The following is an 18,178-nucleotide window of genomic DNA, read 5'->3' as shown; positions in this document are numbered from 1 at the left end:
AAATTTCTTAGTTTATTGTTTTCCTCAGCATATTTTGCGGTTGAAAAATACTGCGATCCCAGCATCTTCTCTTGTCACGGGTATCTGATCCTTTACTCTTCTCACAAACCCTTGGTCACGGTGTTGTCGAAAGTCGGGATTTTTTTCTCTCGAGTTCTGATTGAAGTTGATTGATATAGTTCGACCAATCAGCAATTGTTTTTTTATGACGATACCTGCGTAAGGGATGTATCTTGACCCTTTAGTCTTGGAAATGAAAAACACAAGTAAACAATGATCTGTAAGATAACATGCCATTCTAAAAATAGCTATGGTGTCATCCAATCTTAAGTTGATGTGCTAATAATATGTTCAGGAATCTATATTACAATGTAAAGGATCATTCTCTATAAGGGCGTTTTGCGGCCTACAATGATTTCAAATAGTATTCCCCCCTTGCGATCTGTATGAATCAGTAGGTTAATGTTCCAATTTATTGGTAAATGTTGATTGGTTAATGATACAGTAGTATTTGTTATGATACAGGGTCACAAAGTAAGGTACTTTCGTACCGTATTAGCATTAGGGTAATGGGAAAACTCAAGAGGGTAGGTGTGTTAGGTAACTCCTACACATGTCATACCACCTTTAACCAACACCACAAATTGTATGTAAACTTCTAATAAACATAAAACGTGACTTCCAAATTATGAACTTGGTTAAAGGTGGTTATGACATATAAATAAAAACCTTTCTCTTCATTTTTACGATATTTGCAGGATAAGCTAACTACTCACAATGAAGGATATTAGCTTATGTAGATTATTTCTTATCATAAACTTTCACTTGGAGTACATGTTTCTGTTGATTTACCAAGAACTGATATAAACCATGCATGTTTACTCAAAAAATGTCAACTTTTTACTTTAAAAAATCTAAAATCAAAGGACTGAAATGACTGGATGTTATGAAATTACAGGTGCAGACAAGTCTCATTGAAATGTTTGCTAGAAATTAAAAAAAAAACATTTTTTATAGACTATATGGTGTGAAATTATTATTAGTTATAATGATAGTTTAGTTTATCTATGCTTCTTATTTGTATTTGTATTTCCTTTGGAGTACTGCATATCTGTTAGTTCTAGAAATGATAAAAGCTATCTTTGTTGTAGCGGGAAGATTCATTTGCTATTTGTGTTATAAACTTACTTTTCTATGGGTACACAAATAACTTTTATAGATAGGGATTTACTGATGGGATGGCTACATAATGGGAATTCTCGCCTCAATCTTTTACAAGGACACTTTTCCGTATGAATGACATGGTATCCATATATTTTGTTAACTGGGTGTTGAGAGGACTCAATCTATTCATCACACATCTTTTGTAGCATCAATATATAAGTTACGAGAACAGCAGTTCTGTCCTAGAAAATAAAAAAATACCAAGGAGGAAAGGGGTTCCTTAATGTCACATGTGATTTAAAATGTGATTAAAACTGAATGTTGCTTTACGCCATTTTAGATTTTTCACTCAGATAAAGGGATCATCCACTTTAGGTGAAGTGTCACAATTTTGATTTAATATGCATGGTTTCATTATTCACCAACGCCTACAGTGAGACGGGACCTCCTTTTTAAAGATAAATTACTTTTAATGCTGAGGACTTAGCAAAGGAAATGTCACTACCCGTGTTAAAGACGTTAGTTTTTGACGCGAGAGAATTTAACTCTTAGGTTTCAAAAGTGCGAAAGGAGCGTCAAACCCTTAGGGCCCATTTTGTACCTGGGACGTGTAGAACTTTGTAAGTCCATGGATATATATACTAAAACCTCTGATATGCGTAGTGGAAGGAGCTGTTGAAAATCTACTCCATTTTATGGAATGCCTTTAGAAAGTGGGGGAGGGGGGGGGGACTAGACTTTTATACATTCATTTGTGTATAATAGTTTAGATAGTTTTTTAAATTAGATATATTGTTTTACATGCGTAATAAAATGAAATCAAAGCAATTCTTACGATGTTATTTCATTTTACGTCGATATAATATTTTTAATACAACCGTTCCGAGTTTAATGAACTGGACATTCAAATGAATAGTCAACATGTAATTGCATTGATATTTTCATCCTGTAAATTAATGAATTCTTTATTTTTTGCAAATATAGAATTTATTTTATTAATTACAACTTATTTTTTATCTAATCACAAACAAAATCCATTCAATGCTTTAATCATTTGATACACAACTTTTATAGTTCAATAGAAACTTAGAAACCTCGTTTCTTACTTGGACATTTTACATGTATGCGTAAAATAGGTACCACATCTATTGAAACAATACACAATTACAACATAAACATATATGAAATAGTACTTTTAATTAAATGCTAATTAAACATTTTCCAACATCATACGAGTTGCATTTTGTACAGATTTACATTCAAAATATGCAAAATGAGAATGCATAAAAATTCTTGTCATAAAAAATAGCTTAAGCCTTAAATAAACAATCTTCACATTTATTACTTAAAGCGACAGTACAGCTGCAAAATGTGTGCTTTTTCATCCAAATTTACCCAATATGTCATTAAGAAATAAGGTATAAAGTTGATGTAAGCAGTTTGAGAAACAGAAATATTCTCTACTCAAACAAAATTAACGTAATTAGAATCTGCCGGAAAATCAAGGGTCGTACGAACTGGATCTGTTTATTTGTACCACGTGAATTCCAAAACGGCACGTGCCTACACTGTAGAGTTTACAGTTATAATGAATATTAGGTGAAAGCAATTTTCAAAAACACAAATTATCATAACTTTCTGATAAAATAATCTAAAATAATAATCGTAAAGATTTTAGTCTACATTCAGGCGAATTTAACAGAATTAAAAGGACAAATGTTGACGTTTTGTGTATTGGGGTCCGAGAAAGGAAAAACCAACTAATCATACGTTATCGCGGCAAATGTCAAACAAATATTTTTCTGCACAGTTAAAAAAAAAAAGCATTTCAAATGGCAACAATGTTTATAAGTCAAAGATGTATTTTTTATGTTGAGTTTACACTTATATTTTTTTTCTTTGAAAGCGACGGAAAAATGAGAAATGATAACAAGTATCAACAAACCTGTCGAATAGATTCGAACCTTCGAGAGCCCTGCTTGAGTGTCGCCGAGTTCCCGTTTCTTCCTTATCCAGCGATTATATTAATCCCCAAACTAAATTTTAGTCAGGAAAGTTGCTTTTTCAAGTTCTATTTTCAGTTTCTTTTTATTTTTAGTCGACTTTGTCAATGTAGCAGGCCTACCGGGATTCCCTCTCTAACCATGCTGTTTTGTTTATGAAAACTACGCATGCGTGCATAGCATGGAATGTGGAACCCCGAACACGTTGCGATGTATATATTTACGTCCCTTAAATAACTATTAATTTTAATGAAATAATCCAAATTATTTAATTGTAAAAGTTGAAATTTTCTGAAAGTTTATACATTTATGAGTAGTAAAAAAATTCCAAATCTTGTCGGAAAATTTTATCTAGTCAGTTTTTTGATGAGATGCGCCGTACTGTCACTTTAAGTCTGATATGTTTCCAACATAAATAAACAATTTTTGATCATTTACATTTAGAAACATGCTTAGAAACTTGATGTAAATAGACCTATTCTCAATTTTTATTTAGTTGACCACCATTCGTTATTTTTAAATCACACGACTTAGGTGATCGAAGTTGAAAAACAAACACCAGAATCATAAAATAGAATGATCAAAGTTACATAAAATCACATTCTTAAGTGATTTTATCGTAGGCCGGAAAGTGGCCTTATAGAGAATCATCCTTTGCAACCTAAATAACAAATACATGTAAACATCGTTCTTTACCTTCTTGTTAATTATACTTTAAAAACTTTAATTCTAAAATTTGCTTTTTATATTTTTGTCGATATCGCACTCTATGCGTATGTGGTAAGATTCGAGACCACGTGACGTAAACAAACCCGACTTTAATCAGCACCATAGCACCCCTACTAATGTGTTCGGAACATTTTGTTTTTCGGTGTTCTGCAAATTATAAAATCCGAGGAGTTCCCAGTAGCTCTCTCTCACAGTAGCTCTGGCGAGATCTAGCGAGACTACAACGAGATAAGGTTAATTATTCACCGAAATGTGGCTAGGAAGTGACTAGCACGTGGAGACATGGTAAACAGAAAAGTTATCATGCGTTTCATTTTCCACCACTGAATAATATCTATAGGAATGTACTTCAATCTCTCTTGAATTCACTCAAACGTCAATAAGTATTCATCATGACATTATTCTCTGCACTTATGTATTATAATTTCTTTTTGGACATACATGCTTGCATGGAAACTGGGACTAAATTATTTGGCGTAAGATTAGCAAATGGGATACCAATATAGCTTAATCTGAATGAGTTGAATTGCATTGTGCGTTACTACGGATACTTTAGGAATTTTACGCATGAAAAATAAAAACAAGGCGATCGGAAAGGCACGTAGAACATTTTTCATGCATTTTCATGCGTCCATTTTTATTCTATTATTTCCATGCTCACAATTACAAACAATTCATTAGTAACATGTTAAATAAACGTGGAATTCTAGGTTTAGTAAAGTCATACTGTAAGGCGATTTTCGTCTGCATACCTTTGTTGTACTATCGGTGAATACAATTGTCAGGAGGGTTCCCTGACCTAAAAGCACAGATGATCACGGGTATTGTAATATGAAAAAAACAACTTTGATGTCCATTTAACTGTAAGGAATGCTGCTCGTTTTCCTTAACCTTGAAGCGCTAGTGTTCTGAACGTGGTACAGACTACATTTTTAATATGCATTTTCTAGTTAACAACGTAACAACAAATTACAAGCGTCCGTGGCATTTTTCATAGTTTCTACCCTTTGTATTTTTTCATATAAGCAGTTTTTTCATTGTTTTTTGCAATCCATTCAATATCGATCGTAGATTGAGTTGAACCACGTGTTCGAAGTAAAATGTAAACATATAGGTGTCAAGTTAACCTTGCTATTCATGCAACGATTGGTCAATTTTTGGTGGTAAGATCCTCTGTGCGTATTAATAACAAAAGCCATATAAGGTAAACAAAGGTTTGTCATATACATTTTTTTCTACCAGATATTGGGCGATTTTGGAAATATTAACACTACTAAGCTCCAATTTTTGCCGTAAGTTATCACAAAAGCGAAGATTAATTAAGTAGATTGTGATATTTTAAATCCCACCCATTTCTGTTGAAAATCTTTCAGAAACTTTTTAAAAGAAACAGATTATAGCAATTTTCTGTTTACTGCCAATTTTATTTATAAAAACGGGTCTCTACCCTATAACCTTTGAGTTGGTCAACCTACACCACGTGCCTTGAATTTCAATCACGATAACATTAGTAGGAGTGCATAGGCCAAGGGTTTGTGAGGAGTGTAGCGGATTAGAAACCCTTGGCTAGCGAACATGCGATCCTAGAAATATTAAAATACTATCGTCAACTTCCCTTATTTATGTAGCAATATAACATTATCACCTCTCTATGGACTTTATGTCTCCCGGCTGATTTGATACGCAAGAGCTTGCTCTACGTACGAACAATTTCTAAAACGAGACAATGTAAGCTTTTGACAAATACATATAAGTTAATGAAACAAAAATGTTAACAGTCTCTTTTAAATTCAACATTTTGTAAATTATATGGTCGATACAATGATCTTGTCAGCAAATACAATTTATCATAAAGTTAAATGTTCACTGGCGTTTTCCATACATTGTTCGGCAGTTAATTTAACTGAATTGTCTTTTCTGAATTGTTCTTTCTGTTTTCCTGATCATGACAAGGAGCACACGGTTGATGTGACCTTACAGATCGACAGTAAACGCTCACTCCTCTATGACACCTGATCCCACCTCTGATGTTTTTAGAGGTCCATGTTTGCTTTACTTCAATTTTGTATTGTTTCAATGGAGCTTGATTACTGTTCGTTTTATTAATACTCACATAAGAATCTATTTATCAATTATTTTAAATTTTAAAATTGCCTAAGCTAGACTGCCTTGGGGAATTAAAATTTCTAAATGAAAGCGAATAGTTTCCTTATTTATTAATTCATTCATTCATTTAATTGTAATTAAGATTTAACATGAAGAAAAGATTTACATAAATTGTTTTAATTCTAATAATAAACAAAGATTTCCGGTGAACAATTCTTTATTCTTTGAATATAAAACTTACTGATGATATCCTATCACAGATCACTTCATTCATTCTGATTTTTTAAAAGTTTCTTTTCAATATCGATTACTCTTGTTACAGGAAAGGAAACAGACACGAACAGATAGGATACAATCTAAAATGTTAGGCTAGTCAGACACGACAAAATTATCTAGAATTACTTACTGCTCTAGCAGATAAAGTTTTGTATTATGTACCCATAGAGAGTGAAAAATAGTGAAAATCTAGTTTAAAAAAAGAGTCAGAATATTTTGTAAATCAACGGAACACTTTTTTAAATCATTTTCTTAAATATTTAGAGGGATTAGAGATTTGTTTTTAAGTTGACTGTTGTTAAAACTACAAGCAGATGCTGCTGCCAGGATTAAAAGAATAAATGATTGATTTTATTTATAATTGAATTGTTAACTTACTAGCTCCGAAAATGCCTAGAATCGAAAAAATATTACTGTCATTTCATTAGAACAACATCGGAAAGATATAACCAATATATTTTTTCTTAGTAATGAGTACCTGGTAAGTTAATTTTAATCAATTTGTATGATTCCAATTGGCTATAAAGCAATTTTCAAAGATACATTAAGAAATAATCCAAAGTTATCCTTAACGTAGCTACGAGTTTGCATTCAAACAAATTAAAGAAACAAAAAAAAAAAAATTTCAAAAAGATACTCACCTATGCATTATATAATAAAAATATTGCCTTGATTACCAAAACCATAAGTCTGTTAAAGAAATGTTTTGGTTTTCGATACTCTTTTTTATTTAATATAAATACTTATTTGATTCATTTTCTTTAATTGATTAAATGTCTACAAATATAGAAACCAACTTACAGATTAACAAAACGAGAATTACAAATGTTTTCATATTGGTGTCCGTAAAAGAGGCTTGGTTGTTGAGACTATTGTAATTTATTAAGTACACCTGCTGGCGATGTTATTGATGGAGGAGGCTGGACTTTTTGTAAACAGGAAATAGATTATAGCATTTCATCAAATCCGTTCTATCAAGCAATATATCTTTAATGTTAATTTTGAGAAGAAAAAAAAACACACAAATAGGAATTTATTCAGTTTCACCTGCTGTCGAAGTAATTTATGGCGGTAGATATGTGTACATAAATAAAAAAAGACGGAAAACGAAGACAAGAAAAACAACTCAAATTAGAAAAAAGTACAACTGTACATATAAATAAAAAGCATTTGATAAAACGGTGGAATTTCCGATAGTTTTATTGAATTTACAAATCGTCAATCATCAAAAATAACATCGGCAGGGATAAATGTTGATGAAAACGTCCGCTAATACAGACACATGATGAATCAAAATTTGAAAATATGAAACACCTATTTTAATTTATATACTGCGTTTATGAATAGGTAAAATTGTTGATTATTTTGACAAACACATACAACGATCCCCCTATCCCTCTCCAAACTTTCTGTGAATGGTGAGCTAACGTTGAACGAACGCAACGCAAACGGTGAATGAACAGTATGTGAATTCTGAACGCAATTCCTTTAACGGTTAGGGGACGGAAAGTTATCTGTGAACCTTTAACGAATGCAGAGCGATGGAAGTGAATAATGAACGTATGGTGTATGCAAGATGAACGATTTATTCGGAATATTCAGATGCGTTCCTTGCATTGTAGTTATTCAATATTCCTGTAAAAAAAGGGAAACTCCCCCCCCCCCCCAAAAAAAATGTTTTTACTGTAGTAAATTAAAGAATTTTTAATAATGATTTCAAATTGTTATCCCCTCGCAACGATGTTGGAGGGGATATAGTAACGCGCTTGTGAGTGTGTGTGTTTGTGTGTGTGTTAGTTTGTCCTTGTGCGAAACGGACGTGACAATTTTCATCGGGACCGATGTCGAATGCTGCCTTGATTAATAAATATTCTCTTTGCAAGGGGATGCTCCATTTTGCGGTGCCCTCGTTATATATTACGTTTTCAAATTCATAGTTGCACATTGTCTTTTATTAAGTAGAACTATTACTTGTATATTCAGGTATAATTACACAATCTTACATCCCTGTTATCAAATTCAAGGACTTCAAGCTTTTGAAATTTCAAAAAAAAAATGTTCCAGAGTAAAGATGGAAAAGATTCATAGTAAATCAAAGTATCAAAGTTTTTACTATAGTTAACTATAGCTAATTATTGTTGGATTTAATCAATAAGAAAACTTTGTATACGTGTATACGTGTCAATATCATTGTGGTAGGCGAACTTTCCATTGATTTTTTTTTCATTTAAATCCTGATTCAATTTTTAAAAGACAGTATTGAGGAGAATTTTTGGTATGATTTTTTATTAAAAAAAAATTATAAATGTACACAACCAAGTTTATTGATGGCTTTGGAAACTCACTCAAAATCATTCCCCCAAAATGAAACAACCATCACCTATTAAATGCTTCACTAGATGGATCTTGTCAAATGCACTTAGCAGGTAACTCGACCCCTTTCCACACTCCAAACACTCTGTCTCTTTTCTTCTCCATCTTTGATTATATGTCTTAATAATATTCTGCGCTTAAAGATTTTTCCTTCTGTTGCTTTCATCTATATTAATAAAAACTGTAGGCGTTTTACCTAACCATTACTATCTAGAGTAACCAAAGGGAAACGAAACTCTTGCACCAAATAATCTTTCGTTATAAGGAAAAAAAATTAAGCAAAGCAAACATGATATCATTTCTTTAATATTTATTTAATTCCAATCAAGTGCATAAAAATGCATGCATTTTTGATGTTCAAAGTCACACACAACAATTGCACCAATGAAAGCATACAAAACAACAACCACTCCCTGATACAGGACCTGTAAGAGAAGATAAGGAAAAATAATATGTGACAAAAATTTACGCAATAAAATGCAGAAATGAACTGTTGCAGACATGTTGATTGATTGATTGATTGTATGTTGTTTAACGTCCTTCTCGAGAATTTTTCACTCATATGGAGACGCCACCACTTGCCGGTGGAGAGCTGAAAATTCTGTCCTATGCTCGGCACTTACGGTCATTGAGCAGTGAGGGGTCTTTTTCGTGCCAGCACCTACTGCGACACGGGACCTCGGTTTATACGGTCTCATCCGAAGGACCGGTCTCCACGTCCCACAGTGGGATTCGAACCCGCGACGTAAGTATCAACTCCTTACTTCGCGACTCTAGAGCAGACGCTCCAACCACTGCGCCACGCGGGCGACTAACTGTTGCAGACAGAAAAACTGTTGCACACAGAAAAAAATACATAACCCACCTTATAGGAGATCCCCCTCCTCCTGACTAAGAAATCGTTTTTAGCTCACCTCAACAAAGTTGGGGGAGTTTATGTAATACTCGGCGTCGGCGTCCCAGGTTAAAGTTTTTGGAGCAGTTTTCTTTTCAAGTACTTCTATGCCCTATATCATCAGAGATGCATGGAGGATGCTTCTAGTGTGTTTCATTGTATCAGGAAAGGTTTCAGATGCTGCAATTTCAGCTAAAGAATGATCAGGTTAATGTTTTTAGAGCAGGTTAAAGTTTTTGGAGCAGGTCTCATTTCCAAGTAACTATATGCCCTATATTGACCAAACTTGCATGGATGATACATCTAAGGATGCACACTATTGGACTTGCTTCAGATGCTGGATATGACCTACATTTTCCAGATGAGTGAGCAGGTTAAAGTTTTTGGAGCAGGTCTTTCGAAGTAACTATAAGACCTATATTGAAAACTTGCTTGGATGATACATATACAACTAATGATGCACACTTCGGGACTTGCTTCAGATGCTGGATCTGACCTATATTTTCGGATGAGTGACCAGGTTAAAGTTTTTGGAGCAGATCTCATTTCTAAGTAAATGTAAGTCCTATGTTGACCAAACTTGCATGGATGATACATCCAAGGATGCACACTACTGGACTTGCTTCGGATGCTGGATCTGACCTACATTTTCGCATGAGTGACCAGGTTAAAGTTTTTGGAGCAGATCTCATTTCCAAGTAACTATAAGGCCTATTGAACCAAACTTGCATGGATGATGCATCAATGGACGAACACCCTCAAACTTGATTCCGATGCTGGTTTGACTTACATTTTAAGGATTATTGACTAGTTTAAAGTTTTTAGAAAAGTCCATTCCCAAGCAGCTAGCCATATCAGACCAAAGTTGCATAAAGGTTGCATCTATGGATGCAAAATACCAGATTATTAATTTAGTGTGGGACTTTGCCTTATTTAAAGACAACATTCCTTGAGGTGAGCTCTGTAATCTCTGATTACCTATGTGTACAGGTTGCTTTAAAAACACTTCTATCTAGCATAGCTAAGCTCATTAATGTTAGATTTAGGAAATTTGGTTCATCGTAAAAAAGAGGACATATTCAGCAGAAAGAAAAGCTTCGTATATCTTAAATTTGAATTTTTACAATATGTTGATTTTACACAAAAATATACCTTTTTATCAACAAATAGAAAAAATAAGAAAAATAAAAATCTTGGTTTAATCTTGTCAAAATATTGCTGAAAACAAAACAAAACAAAACAAAACAAACAAACAAAAAAAAAAAAAAAAATATTTATCTCTAAAACATTCTTGCATTTACGCTTGCATAGTCTTTTTATAATGTATATTAAAGGACTTTAAACATGCATACCTGAAACAAGAATTAGAGAATTAGAACTGGAAATGTCATTCCAGAAGAATACATACCTGCCGCAGATCTAGCAATTCGAATTGGAGTCACTGCAATGCAAATCAATAAAAAAAATTTTTAAATAAATTAATATTACGAAACAGAATAAATCACTTTAAAATAAACAAAATATGGATCTTTCTCAAACTGGTAAATGAAAACTTATATACGTTGCTTCATTCTTCATTCATTCATTCATTTTCTCTCTCTCTCTCTCTCTCTCTCTCTCTCTCTCTCTCTCTCTCTCTCTCTCTCTCTCTGTGTGTGTGTGTGTGTGTGTGTGTGGGTGTGTGAGGGTGTGTTTGTGTGTGTGTGAGAGTGTGTTTGTATGTGTGTGTGTTAGTCTCTCTCTCTGCAAAACCTTATATTTTAACAATTGTAAGAGTAGAGATCTCATATTTTGCTCACGTAGCAATGATTTTTGTCCTTTGTGTTCTGTTTATTATCAGGGGTTACCAAATTCGTGACTATTGAATCCATACGTTTTAAATTTTCATTTATCAATATAAATCACCTTTTATTTGGCAAGAAATTTTTGTGTTATTCCGCATGGCCCTATGCCTGCAAAATTTCATTTAAGAATGTATTTCTATTATTTTTAAATTTTCAAATACTATAATATTTTTAAAATTTGTCTTATCTATACCAAAAAAATGTTATTAGTATTTGTTGATCTACTGTATTTGTCGTCGACAAAAATGGCAGCATGTCCTTTACCAACATCCACCTAATTTTGTAATAACGTATGGTCTATTGTTAACAGTGCTATTGAACCTGTTAACGCCTATTCGTCAAGCAAACTTAAATTATGACATAGTATGTAGTGTGAGTTTACCTTTTCCAGTAATTCAATTTGCATTTTTCTTAAGGTTTTTCCTTGACTGAGTAAGTGATGTAACCCTTTGACAATTTTGTATTGAAAATAATTGGCTAACAAATTGTACAAAAATGCCGTTCAATATTTAAGAACAATAGCTGTACAAATTGGTGATTGTGAACTCATACGTGATGCCTCAAGCAAATTGCTATCTACCTCTTAGAGTGTGCAAAAGGAGATTGTTATTGGGGGTAAAGGTTTCATATTGGAATATCTCATATGCAGACTTTTCTTTGTTGAAATCTATTATTAAAAGTTCCTTAAAATAGGTACTGAGAAATTGTCAGTTCCACTTACCATGACGCGCTCCACCAAGACCACGTCCTTCAACTTGGGCTGTAATAAAGTAGAAGCTATCATAAACTATTTATAGGGATGCATTGCTTATTGCAGCATGGAGGACTGGGCTGCTCTGAACATGTAAGTTTAAGTTTTGGTGTATGGGATTGAGGTGGAGAAGTTACTCGGAATTAAATGTTAACTATACATTAAAAAGCTTATACATCGGAATGTTCTCCCTTTATAAATTACGAGATACACAATATATTTACTTCCATGCAGTACATCTTTTAAAAATATATATGTTTTTCATATGTAATTTACAAAGTTGCTTATCATTTACTATCTATGAAAGCCTAGAAGGGTCAAGTAAAAAATAAAAAAAAAATTTAAAAAGTCGTAATAACGAGATAAAAAGTCGTTATTACGAGATAAAAAGTCGTAATAACGAGATAAAAAGTCGTTATTACGACTTAAGAAAGTCATAATAACGAGATAAAAAGTCGTAATTACGACTTAAGAAAGTCGTAATAACGAGATAAAAAGTCGTAATTACGATTTAAGAAAGTCGTAATAACGACTTTTTATCTCGTTATTACGACTTTCTTAAGTCGTAATAACGACTTTTTATCTCGTTATTACGACTTTTTATCTCGTTATTACGACTTTTTATCTCGTTATTACGACTTAAGATTCTTAAGTCGTAATAACGATTTTTTATCTCGTAATTACGATTTTCTTAAGTCGTAATAACGACTTTTTATCTCGTTATTACGACTTTTTATCTCGTTATTACGACTTTCTTAAGTCGTAATAACGACTTTTTATCTCGTTATTACGACTTTCTTAAGTCGTAATAACGACTTTTTATCTCGTTAATACGACTTTTTATCTCGTAATAACGACTTTTTATCTCGTTATTACGACTTTTTAATTTTTTTTTTTATTTTCTTATTTGACCCTTCTAGGCTTTCGTAACTATCGACAAAACGACAGGTCCCATTTTCTAGAAAATTTATTTTACTTATCGCATAAAAACGTACTTTAAACAGTTTGTGTTTTATATTCATTAAGTCAAATATATTTTTGATGATAGGTGAAACATGTGTCTGATTCTAATTTATACTTTATGCAGCCAACAATTACTTGAGGAAATGATGAAGTTTAAAATGGTATCGTTTTTGTTCGATTTTTATCCGATTAGAAGCTTTCCGTATATCTTCTCGACTATAGTCTCGATCATTCAGACGCATGCCTTTATCACACAAATCGAAGCGGTTTGATGATCAAGACTAATTTCCATTGTTATCGGAAGAATTTGGTTTGAAACTTAATCGAGTTCATGATTGATCTTGCTCGTGACATTAATTGTCCTCACTAATAATTAGTACATCTTGCATAAATATTTGGTTGGTCATTTTCCACACTTAACTCATGAGTGATTTTGAGATCTAAAGGTCAAAGGTATGTTTATACATGTATAAAGTAGTAATAGTAATATCTTAGTTATAAATATAGGACCATGAAATCAATTATACAATCTGGGAGATCAATTTGCTTGATTAACGAGTGTTGACAGATTAAACTATGAATGAAAAAAGCCCATTCACTTAAGTTTTATTTTCACAAAAAGAAAACAAAAAAAAAATGATGGCGTGAGTACCTTGTCTCAAAACTAAATTTAAGAATATAGGAATTACAGGCACGTCTAAATAAAACAAAATCATGATATTTTACTACATTTATTTCCCGGGCGACAATTGATGGCAACATCAATGTTTTCTTGTGTATAGTGCTACATGTTTATTTATTTCGTATTCCGATCTCTCACTTTATTTTTCATTCATATACAATTTAGAAGAAAAATTAAAATATATATATATATATATATATTTTTCTCACTCTCAGACATTGGCAATGTATTTTTTTTCTATCATACAAATTTTGATGGTTTTAAAGATTCGCAGACTAAAGACAAATTGTCTCTAAGAATATCAAGTAAACTATAAAACTTCTTTATCCATACAAATGACTTTTTTAATGATCATTAAAATATTTTGGTCTGCATTTATAATAATTGAATGGATTTTTACAGAACTCTGGCAATTTTCATAGAGCAAAACTTTGTTTTAAAGTGTTGGTTAGAATCATTTAGGCCTACCATTACGGTCGCCCGCGTGGCGCAGTGGTTAGAGCGTCTGCTTTAGAGTCCCGGAGTAAGGAACGGATCCTTACGTCGCGGGTTCGAATCCACTGAGACGTGGAGACCGGTCGTTCGGATGAAACCGTATAAACCGAGGTCCCTTGTCGCAGTAGGTGTTGGCACAAAAAAGATCCCTCTATGCTCAATGGCCCTGAGTGCCGAGTAAAGGTCTACATTTGAAGCCCTTCACCGGTATATGGTGACGTCTCTATACGAGTGAAAAATTCTCGAGAGGGACGTCAAACAACAAACAAACAAAACAAATGAAATTCTCAATTTTTTCTTCATAATTTATTGTACTTACATTTAAAACATGATTTTGCTTATTTTATCAAATGAGATATATGTACATAGCTACCATATTCAGGAAAGTTCGTTGGTTATTAGAGTTTTTAGTAGGTAGTCATTTAGATATAAAAGGGATCAAAAGAAATAAAGCAGATGTCGTAAACATAATTTAACTATTGGTATCATATTATTTTTTTTAAAATATGCAGAAATGGAATAAAAAAAACTTTGAGAATTCTCTTTAAATAGCGCTCGATCAAATGGGATTCCAGGAATCACATGTGTAAATGACTATTATTTCCTTTTGGGAAAATAAAACCAATGAAAACAATATACAAGTTGAATTTTAAATTTTCTGTTTTGTATTTATTTTTCTTTCTAATTCTTCAATTTCATATGACTCAATATACTATATATCAAAGTAACTATTTTGAAAAGCTACCAGTCTAGATTATTAAATATAATTAGTGTCTGACAATCTGTTGTTTACATATTTAAGCAGTTTTTATTAGGACTTTTTACAAAATACATACGAATAAAAAAATCCAAAAGCAGACATTATGATCAATAAATGGCAATACAAATGATTTTGTCAAGAGTGGAAATGTTAACTTACCAGTTCCCCAAATACCTAAAAAGAAAAAAAAATAAAGATCACATTTTCCATCTACTCTTATTTCATGTGCAATGTGGTATTTCGCAAAAAAGCTCTATTTCATAATATTTTTTTAATTTAGTAATGAAAGAAATATCACGTAACACATGAACAGGTAGTGGCGAAATTTAGTGTATAATAATCAAATTTAATTCTAAAAGCATAAAATATAATTTAAACATAGGTAAATACATTTAGGTATTGTTATAAAATCGATTTTTCAAGAATCAAAGATATAGCGATGTCAATTCTCAAAAATGTTATTTGAAACACAGGTCAAAAACATTAGTTTTGATCTGAAATTATCAACAGATTCTTGCAAACGATATACGATTTATAAGAGTGTTATTAGCGGACCTCTCCAAAATAGCCTAGAAAAATTATACATCCGACTTATAAGCGGATCTACTAAAAGACGAGTATATAGGGTACTGATGTATGCTGTAATACAAGTAGAGCTTTTCCAAAAAGCTTACCGTCTTTAGCAACAACCTTAAACTATAAACTGACCTAAACAAGACTATAATTCTTGAAAATTTCTTGGCTTTGTATTTTTTCATTTAGTTTTTTCCGACATGAGCCCCGGTTAACAGATGCTCGGCTGTCTCCGTAAACTTCAACTCTGCTGCCAGGTTCATTTGGCAAACCTCGGCTGATTCCCTCACCTTTGTGATACATGTAACTCGATACCTCGAAGTCCGCTGGACCGAGGAAAAACTTCGAGAGATCAAGAGTTCGAGTTTTCAAGAGTCCGGAATTTTCCGGATTTGTTGACAGGTTTTAAAATTAGTCTTGCCGGATGTAATGATTTTCATGCAGTGCTAACCTTTTACACGTGGTTTTTATAAAACAACGATATTTTTTCGTAATTTAGTTGAATATTTCATTAAACTGAGTAAAGCGAAAATGTATATTGTCATTTCATGTATATTTATTTAATCTTTGTAATACGGACATCATATTACGCATTCGTTACATGAAAACGACATTTTACAGCATCGTACATAGCATTGACTATTCCAAACATGATCATTGAAAGCAGTTCTTTAAGTATTTGTCCAATAATAGTCGTCATATTGACATTGAGGCTGTTTCTGCTTTTTCATATTTCTTTGACACTGACTCGAAATAAAAATCAACTTTGTGTTTCGTCTTTTAATCAATATATTACTACTTTTCACTGACATTGTGTCTCTAAATGGTCGTAAGACAGTCGCTGATAATTATTTCAATAGGATATAGGCAAAATATGATTAATTATAAATCAATTATCACCTTGTAGCATAAGTGTCACCTGAATAAACATCTTGTTCCTCGAGACCCGCGTCTTCTGCCGGGGGCCATTTAAATGTCCAGGTAAAGGTGCTAATTATATAACCTTGTGAACACATAGCCAATTCGAGGTATCGAGGGTAAATTCTAATAGAATATGCATAGCGGGACTGCATTTTGACTTCGAGGGATCAAGGGTTTCGAGAGATCAAGAGTTCGAGAAATCAAGAGTAAATTTGCTTAGTTATATAGGGGAAAATTCGGGACCGGAGACTCACTTCGAGCGATCAAGAACTTCGAGAGAACGAAGTTCGAGCCATCAAGAGTTAACTGTATGTAGAGTTGTACGAATCGGCCGAGTGCTGCCGAGATTAGAAAGACTGAGCAAAACGAAGGGAAAAAGAATACATACAAACTGTAAAGCTTGCATGCAATAAAGATAAATTCTGTTAACAATGAAAATATGGAAACTTTTTTTGTTAATTGCTATAAAAAACTATCATGTTATTTCGAATTTATTACTACCAATTTCCACTGTTCGTTTTGTCATATTTTTTTACGATTGAAAATCTTGAAAAATTGTAAAGTCATACGAAAATTAGATCATCAGAAAATTATCTCCCTTGCCTTGAACAGCATTTCAACCAATGAAATAATTGAAAATTTTCTCATCATGCAATTAATATCAATCAGAAAAGAGAGGAAGTGCATAGTCCTAAGACTGTAAAATACTTCAACTCTGTATACCGTCTTCCAAGGAAGACGGTAATAATTGCTATAACTCGTCGTTAGAATTTTTGGAATGAAATGCCTTCCAGATGCTAAAACAATTTGCACTATGATTCAAAATTTAACATCACTGCATAATGCAAATGTAACAAGGTAAACGTACTATTTTCTAAAATTACTGAAACTCAATATTGAAAATATAGTGAATGTAGGCTTCTCAATATTAAAATATCTAACACTTAATGCATTTTTTATATTTCTCTTGATTATGAAGCAACTCACATGAAGATAAATTTAGAAATTACTTACAGAACAATACAGCAAGAATCAGGACAATCTTCATTCTGCTCCTCTGGAAGAGATAAATAAAGTTCCCACAGAAGGTCTATCATATACACCTGCTGGTGACGTTATTGATTTAAGGAATAACTGTCTAATTTTTTGGATTCATGATGTGATCAATCGAGTGGCTTGCGTGATAATTTGCATAAAATTATCACGCAAGCTAATCGATTGATCATCGTCATGAATCCAAAAAATCTGACAGTTATTCCTTATATTTACATGCTCCTGATTCTGCAAATTCCCGTGCTAATAGCCCGCTTCTCTATTTGTCCCGCCCTGCACGTGATTTTTTTTAACAGCGCCTATCGATGAACCAGTAGATTTATGTAGAAATAAAGATTTTTTACAAATTATAATTTTATCTCGGACAAAGACATTGGAAATGTAAATATTTGTTAATAAAGAAAAAAGTCAACATTCAATTGGTCAATTTTCTATCCAATCAAAATGTTTTTCTTGTCACTCCAAAAAATACTTACATGTAGCATATAAATTCCAAATACTGCAAATACTGCCAAAAAATACATACATACGAGGTTCGTTGACTGAGGTGATAAAATTGATACTATTGTAACCTATTCTTACAAAATTTA

General features: G+C 32.6%; 1 long non-coding RNA gene across 1 annotated transcript; it reads right to left on the bottom strand.

Moving 5' to 3' along the window:
• Positions 1-8,946: 8,946 nt before the first annotated feature.
• Positions 8,947-17,617, bottom strand: LOC133196487 (uncharacterized). Its single transcript, XR_009722359.1, has 5 exons — positions 17,550-17,617; positions 15,201-15,215; positions 12,112-12,150; positions 10,955-10,987; positions 8,947-9,076 (listed from the first exon to the last, which is right to left on the bottom strand). It is a non-coding gene; the product is annotated as an uncharacterized LOC133196487 (long non-coding RNA).
• Between the last annotated feature and the right edge of the window lie 561 nt (positions 17,618-18,178).

This window comes from Saccostrea echinata, unplaced genomic scaffold (genome assembly GCF_033153115.1).
Source record: "Saccostrea echinata isolate AGI-Se365-2 ecotype Australia unplaced genomic scaffold, CSIRO_AGI_Sech_v1 ptg000030l, whole genome shotgun sequence".
NCBI classification, from domain to species: domain Eukaryota; kingdom Metazoa; phylum Mollusca; class Bivalvia; order Ostreida; family Ostreidae; genus Saccostrea; species Saccostrea echinata.
Note: the sequence above shows the minus strand (reverse complement) of the source record. Positions and strands in the feature narration are given on the sequence as shown.